We start from the raw sequence: 8,244 nt of genomic DNA on the forward strand, positions 1-8,244 counted from the left end.
GCAAGTGCTTATGTAATAGTACACCATGCCAGGGGCTGTTTAAGGGCTTTATCTGTATTAGCTCATTTAATTCAAGCGTGGGGGTTGGGCCCAGAGCAGACCTGGGGATAGAACAAAGACCATTCACTGGACAAACATTTATAAAATCTCTTATGTACCAGAAACAGTGAGGCACTAGGAATACAGAGGCTCCTGCAGGAACTTCTAGTCCGATAGAGTGATGTTGCTCACTTTCTGCAGCAGGAGAGACTCCAGTTAGACCTCAGGATGAATTTCCTCCCTGGCAGAAGTGATTGGGGTTGGGTGCAGCTGAGGGGGCTGTAGGGAGGGGTCTTCTATTTCTGGAGAAGGGGTTGGGAGGAGCAAGTAGAGGCTGGCCAAGGGCCAGGGCCTGAATTTGGCATCCAGGCTCTGTGCAGCAGTGTTCCACTTGAGGAAGCCTGGTTTTACTCTGTTCATAGTAACTTCCCTTCCGCTGGTGCTCAGAATTCTTGTGTGAGTAGCTGACTGGTAAACCTGGGTTACTGGGCAAGGGGTTCAGGCTAGAAGATAGCAGAATTCAGTGCTGGGTGGGTGGGTAGGGCTGGGCCTAAGGGAGGGGACCAAATTGGCCTGCCTGGGTTGCCAGAGGGTGTTGACTCTCTCAGCTGCTTGGGGCTTCTTAGTTTCATTTCTAGGGCCCATTTCCTTCGTTTGCATAACGAACTCTGGGGGAGGTTGAGAGGTTCCCCCAAGCCCCCATCTTCCTCACCCACTCAGGAAATGGATATGCTGAGTTGGAGGTTTCTGAAAGTGCTGAGCCAAAGGAGAAAAGGAGAGCCATGGAAACCCTCCATGGGGAGGGTCAGGACACCGGGGACATTGGCTACCTGGAATATACTCTCTCTGGGGTGCCCTCGGGATGTGACCCTCATGCCCATTGTGGGTTGTGAGGCCCCTCTCGCTGTCACACTCATGCACCCACAGCAGCATTGGTGAAGAGGGAGGAGCACAGATCCAGACCCCAGAATGTTCTCCAGACCATGGGTGCTGCGTGTGGAGCTGAGCTAAGGGAGGCTGGAGCTGGGGAGACTTCCCAAGGGGCTTGGGAACAGCTCCTGGCCAGTGAGGCTGGAGGCCTGTGGGTGGACTCATTGGGTCTGATCTGGGCTCTTCCAGTTTAAGCACTTGGCATTTTTAGCACTAAGCTTTTCTGCCCTTTCTTCTGGGAGCTCCCTCTGTTTCCCCAGGAAGGGACCTGCTGGCTCAAGAGCTGAGATCTGGGATGTCTTGAGAAATTAATGGAGCTGAAGGTGGCCTTCTTGTGCCTTCCCCTTTCAAATGGAAAAATTCTACTTATTTTGGCCAGTTCCCAAAACTCATTTCCCAGCTGTCCCTCAATCTGCCTTTTCTCTCTCCCTTTTCTGCCCCGCATTCTGCAGCCCTTTGCCAGTCTCCTCTGACCCTTTTGTCCCCCATTGCCTCCAGCTCAGCCTTCTATCACCAGTGTCTCTCTGGCTGCATTACCTCCTCCAGGATCTCCCCAGCCTCTCCCTGCCTCCCCAGGTCCTCCCAGGCCCCACCGGTCCTGGGGTGATGGGGGTGGGGTGGGGCTCTAGCATATGATGGTGGGTCACCTTCAGGCCTGTACTCCCCCCTCCCCGCTCCCCAGCAACTCCAAGGGCCAGAGGCAGGTGCTCCTGTTGAGAACTGCTCCCAGCCTCCTCTGCTGGGCCCAAGGACAGATGCTGGACTGGTTGTCTGTTGCCATGGGAACCCCTCCTGGGCGGCCCCGGTGCGGGAACATCTCCTTGTCTGGCCTTGTTCCGGGACACAGATGTTCCTGGCCCTTTCCCGCACTCACAGCGGGGCCTGGCCAGGATGCTGCAGGGGTGGGGGCTGTTGCCCCAAACCCAGACAAGAACAGGCAGATCCTTCGCCTCTTCACCTCACCATTCAGTCTCCTGAGCCACAGAAGCCCCCTGGTCAGCCGCTTCAGACTTGTGTCTGAGTTACCTGGGAGCCCCCTTCCAGCTCCCTCTCCCTCCCCTTCCCGGCCTTCCCTTGAGGTTCCTGCCCTTGGCTTCCAGAAGAGGCCCCTGGCCAAGCCCCAGTGAAACCACCTAGAGCAAAAGCAAAGCCCCTTCCCACTCACTTGCTCTTCTTTATCCTGGATGAGGTGGGGGCCCAGCCCAGATCTCTTCTGGGGAGTGCTTTGGCTGGGCAAGTTTTGAGGTGAGAAAACCCAGAGTCTCGGGCCAGTGGCCTTTGGAAACCCCACCTCGCTTTAGGGCTCGGCTTCCTCATCATTTAAGTGGAGACTGTAGATACCCCCTCATAGGTTGTTGTGAGGATTAAATTAGTCACTCGAAGTGAAAAATGCTTTAAACTGCAGAATGCTGTCAGAATTAGTTATTTTTATTTTGCTTAACCTCTAAGGGGAAGCTGGGGCTTCCGGGAGCTACTGACAGGAGAGGAGAAGGTGCTATTTCCCAAACTAAGTAGCAGGAGCTGGCATGGAAAAGATGCTAACTAGCACTCAAGTCTAATAATGCTCTGCTAGGGGCTCTGGGGCCCCCAATCTCTGCCCCGAGGCTAACTGGATTGGTTCAACACAAAGCAGAATTTACAAGTGCTCCCTTAATTGATGGAGTCAGCCAAAGAGGGAGGAGTGGGGGGAGGAGGTGGCCTTTGAGCTGGACCTTGAAGATAATAGGTTTTCTGTGATGGGAGAGGGGCTTCAGGCTGGGCCTGGGGTGGGGGTGGAGTAGGGGAGAAACAGGCCCAAGGGGAGTGGGACAACCTTGTGACCAATGGTTGCACCATGGAGAGAGCAGATTCCCGCACATGCCTGACAGTAGGTCCGGAGGGGTTGGGGATAACTCTACTACAGGAAATAGGGCGGGGTGCCACTGAAGACATTTGAGTGGCGTGGGGGCACCTGTATGAAGGAAGATACACTTGGGTGCAGTGTAGCTGGCAGCCAGAAGGATGGAATGGAGCGATGTGGAATGGAGGTAGATAGAGGGTGTCAGCAAACAGCCCAGGAGAGCAGTGACGGGGACCTGATATGGGGCAGGGCATCAGAAGGCACTGGCCTTGGATGTGGGTGGGGGCAGCGGAGAGGGAGGAGTCAAGGACACAGCAGCCTCCCAGCCTGCTGACAGATGGATGGCTGTGACCCTCTCTGACTGCTCATGTGATACTGGAGAAGAGGCCGGAGCCGGTTTTGTGGGTGGTGGGTGGTGTGAGGAGGGTGCCAGGCTTGATTTTACAAGCTATGGGCCTTGGGATAGGGCTAGCCTCCTAGCAGATCACCTCCTTGCCCCTTCCCCTCATTTCCCCCTCATTCCTCTCCAGGGCAGGGTCCCTTTGGAGAAGTTCCTACAGCATCAGACAACTGCCTTTGCCGAGCCGGAGGGGAGAACCTAGCTGGGGGTAGGGTGGTGGGTGGGGGTGACTTATCTACTGAGGTCATCGCTGAGACCCTGTTCAGAGTCAAAGGGACTGGTCATTAGGCTGGGGTGGGACAGGCAGCAACACTACCCGAAGCCACGTGCTGTGAAGGGGAATCTGCTAGACAACCCCTTTTGGAAGGTCAGTTGCCCGCAGGTCAAAGGCTTTCTCGTGTGGAATGTGGCCACTGGCCCTCTCGGAGGGCAACTTTGGGAGGAGAGGCCAGCCCGTGAACAGTGGCATGACACCCGGAAAGACTCAGGCCACCCTTCTCATCTACCAGGGGCACGTCCCTTTCTAAAGCACTTCTATATCTTCATCTTGTTGAGATGTAGATTTTGAAGAAGATAAGACCATTAAAATCTGTGTTACAGATGAAGAAACTGAGAGAGGTTAGGTGATTTGCCTGAGGTCACTTCATCGCTAGACAGGGACAGTGGAAAAAAACTGGTCCCCGGGCGGTCCAAGGATGGAAGTGGGCATTTGGAATGTCAGGTGCTGCCTCCCCCTTTCTCTTCCACTCCGGGTGACTTGGAGGTCAGTAGCAATAGCCGAGCTCCCATTTGGGTGCCTCTTGGGCATCTCCTCCTCCCTGGACCAGGCAACCTGTCCTCCCAACTTTGGCTCTGGTTACCTGGGCCCTGGGTCCTGGTGGCACCTCCTTTTTTGGCCACCAGCTGCCATCTTGTTGGCCCCTTCTTGCAAGTGAGAGTTGCTGCCCTGGCGGTGCTCTTCATGAAGAGCTGTTCCACCTTTTCGTTCAGAGGTGACTTATCCAAGATTAGGAAGCTTGCTCGGGGCAGAGTGGGGACTAGAACCCAGGGCTGCTGACCCCAGAGTCCCCCTGTTCCTCCTTCCTCCCCACCCGCATTTCCCTGCCCTTGAGCTTGGAGTTCAGGCTCTGAGGTGAGGTGTGGTGTTGCTTGCTACCAAGCAGGTTCCTCATCATCTTCCCTGGCCATGACTTTGCTTGACTCTCTCTGCAGTGCCGTCTGGTGGTGGCCACGGGGGAGCAGCCGCAGTAGAGGCGGGAGGGTGGGGACCTGCCCAGGACCGGGATGGGAGGGTGGGAGAGGCAGCTGGGGGTTGCCGTGGGAACCTGTGCAACTGGGCATGGGGTTATGAGGTCTCAACATTGAGGGCAACTCACAAAGGAATCTTCTATCCCCAGGAGTGAAGTTTGGGCTCCCAAAACTCCTTCAAAAGAGCCTCCCCATTCATTCACTCAGCCATCCACCCATCCATCCACTCATTCATTCATCAGTCTTTTATGGAGCCAGGCTGGTGTCACTTGATAGGCTTTACAGCAGCCAGGCTAAGTGTTGAGTACAGTGTTGGGGGAGAGACAGGGAAAGACTGTCCCTGCCTGTGGAGACCGGGGCCACTGGCTTTGGAGTTTGACAGATGTGACTCCACCACTAATAAACTCCTGAGATTTGGAGGCAAATTTCTCCATCTCCTTTGAAAATAAATATCAACTTTTATCACTAAGATCATCAAGAAACAGTAAAGTAAAACCAAGAAATCACACTTTAATAGTAGTTGAAGTGGAGTTAGTTCCCTAGTTCCAAGGTTTACCTTCACTACAAAATAACCTAATACAAAAACAAAAATATTTTTCTAAGTCATGCATCTTTATTTAAAAAAATAAAAACAACAAAAAAAATTCTCTTCTCTCATTGTATTCCAAATTTGGCTGTAACTACCATCCTCAGGTACACCAATTAAATTTTTGGAGACTTTCTTTTGAAAATGGGAGGATCTGTGCTTTACCTACATTATGGTTTGCTGTGATGAAATAAGAGTATGAAGCTAAAAGTATCTGTGGACTACACTAAGTGCTCTTTGAATGCTAGAGGCATGTATTTATATAAGTTGATAGCAATTTAGAAGATGACTGCTCAACATTTATCTTGGTTGCACAACATTCATTGACATTGTGTCTCAGTTTCCTCAGCCATTAAAAACAGAGATAATATGTCTACCTTGCGAGGTAGCTGTCAGGATTGAATAACCTATACCCAGAGTAGAATGATAGAAAGAATTCGTAAACCAAGGACTAAATGGGAGAGTGCAACCTTCCCAACTGGTCAGCTGGAGGAACTGCACTGTCAGGGTCTGGGGGTTGGATGCTAGCTGGCACCACCTCAAGGAAGCAGCCACTTGCCTGTAGGGAGATCTGCCTGGGGCATTTCTTAAAGCCAGAGACTCCAACTAAGGCAGGGTTGGGAGGTACCTTATATTGTCCCTGGCTTCACCCTCACTGGGTACTTAAAGAATGTAGGGGGAGTAGATTCATGAGAGGAGTGGAGTACTAAATCTCTGACCCTTTAGTTGTTTGGAAGTTTTATTGCCCCCTCTGTCTGGATTGGGAGCCAGGGGTGGGGGGGGCATTTATAAAATAACCTATTTGGTAGATTCCTGGGAAAGTCTCTTAATTATATCTGTAAGTAGGGATAACAGTGCCTGCATCATTGGATTAAATGAGAAAAGAGAAAAGGCTTATCATATGTTCTAGCCCATAGTAAGTACTCAATAAATATTAATGATTAGCAATCTGGGAGAAAGACAGACACTGAAATGATAATTATAGTATAATATAAGACACTGTGGTACAAGTAAACACAAGGTGTATCAAGAGCATAGAAAAGAGGTATCTAAGTCACATCAGGAGACAGGGAAGGCTCCCTGGAGCAGGCAACACAAACTAAACAATAAAGTACAAGTAGGAGTTAGTTACACACACAAAAGATGGGAAGGGTGTTCGGGCAAAGGAAACATTAGTTTGCATAATTAGAGTCATTCAGTAACATATTAAAGCATGCTGCAAGTATGAATTAATTTCAACTCTTTCTCCAATTTTGGTTTGGAATCTCTCACACCCCATTTTAAAGATATCTTGTCATTGCCTGTCTCCTAATGAGAATGAAAACTCTTTGAAAGCTGGTTCTGTTTGTTCATTATTGTGTCTGTAGCAAGACCTGGCACATTTTAGACATTTAAATACATGTTGAATGAATGAAAGAATAAACAATAGATTCCTCTCCCATCAGCTCCCCAAAGACTCAGACTCCACTTCTTCTCTTCCTCGTACAATGCCCACCCCATTCCATCCGTCATCTGGCAGGCCCCATTGCCCCTGGAGCAATGGCCATCAACACAGGAGGACAGATTCACAAACCACATTTGCAGTTTACAGGCAACAGCACAGGGGAACGGTTGGGTCAGCTGGGCAACAACCATGGGAAGATAAACTGGAATCAGGGTTGAACAAGGGCAGGGGCAACTGGTGTCACTGAGCCAGGATGGCATCTGTTTCCAAGGGACAGGCTTGCCTTGGGGAGCAGAGGACCTTGGTACCCCCTTCTTGGGGCTCTGTCCACCTGGATAGGGTTGGAGGGGCAACTACAAAGCCTAGCTCCTCCCTTTTCCGGTCTCTGCAGAGCTGGAAGAGCTGGTCCCTTGTAGGTTCCATCTACCTCTATGTTACTACAGTGTGCAGACTTCCTTCAACCAGGCTTGATTTGACTTCTAAGCTCAGCTCTAGCCTCTTGGCCAGGGAGACAAACCTCTCTTTAGATGGTCTGCCCTTTAGGAGTAATTGTGTTCCCAAGTTCAGGGACATTCCTCTGTTGTCCAAGGCCAGTACTGGCTTCCTCTAGCATCATCCCTCCCCTCTCATGATCCAACATGGGGTGTTGATATCTCTGGTGTCTGATATTTCTGGCTTCCAATCTGAGTCTCCAGAGACTCTGTCCATTCCCTTGGGTTTCATGGCTGTCTCTGCCCCCATTAGACAATCCTGCTTCTCCTCCCTTTCCTGCCTCACCCTCCCCAATATCCCAGCCTTAAGACAGGCCATTCAACCTTAAAAATAGTGCCTCACATTTGAGCAGCACTCTACAGTTTACAAAGGTTTTCCACGTATATTAACTTGTTTGTTTGGTGCTCCCCTCAGTCATGGCAGGAAGGCAGAGCAGATGTTATATAATATAAATAGCCTCGTGGGCTACTGGTGGCACTGCTCCATCCGGGGAGCATTTGAGCCAGTAACTTTGAAGGGCAGGATGGATGAGTGTGTGAATTTGCAGGTTGGATGGCTTCTGGTGATGACAAAGCCCAGGGTGTGTCCATGGGAGCAGGTGTCTGAGGAAGAGAGGAGGAAAATTCTTTGGACTTCTGAGACCAAGGACTTGAGTGGGCAGGGTGTTGGCCAGACTGGCCAGGTGGATCATGAAGTCATTGAGAATAATGCAAGGAACTAGGGGGAAGAGAAGACAAGAAACTAGTGACTGAGTCCTCAGTGATGAGAGCCAGCCGCCAGGATCCTTGGTAGTCAGCACTGCGGGGGAAGGGATAGCTCAGACAGGTGGTATGAGCTTTAAGAAGAGCCTTAAAGCTCTTTAAGTTTTCCAAGAGGTAGGGGGAGTAATGGTCCGGAAGCTGAAATGGGGAGGGAGGGAAGCCACAGACATGAAGCCTATGCTGACGTGTGAGGTCTGGGGCAGAATAAAGAGCCTCCACTTGGAAAGGGCAACAAGGGACAGTGAGGTTCAGGTGAGACAGGAAGCAGGAGGGAAACTTTCCAGAACAGGTTAGGATGTGGGGTGAGTTTTCTGATCACTGACTGGAAATTCCAGAATCTCTATTTCAGAGTGTGGGGTGGGGTGGATTGAGTCAAGTGAGGGAAGGGACTCAGGGAGATAGCTTGGGAAATTCAGACTTTCCTGGTAGTGACTCAAAGGAACAGGAATGTCAGTGTGGAATTCATCCCTTTAGTTTCTGCTGGCAGAGCTGAGATTTGGGTCG

The sequence above is a fragment of the Choloepus didactylus genome, chromosome 2, assembly GCF_015220235.1.
Source record: "Choloepus didactylus isolate mChoDid1 chromosome 2, mChoDid1.pri, whole genome shotgun sequence".
In the NCBI taxonomy this organism is placed as follows: domain Eukaryota; kingdom Metazoa; phylum Chordata; class Mammalia; order Pilosa; family Megalonychidae; genus Choloepus; species Choloepus didactylus.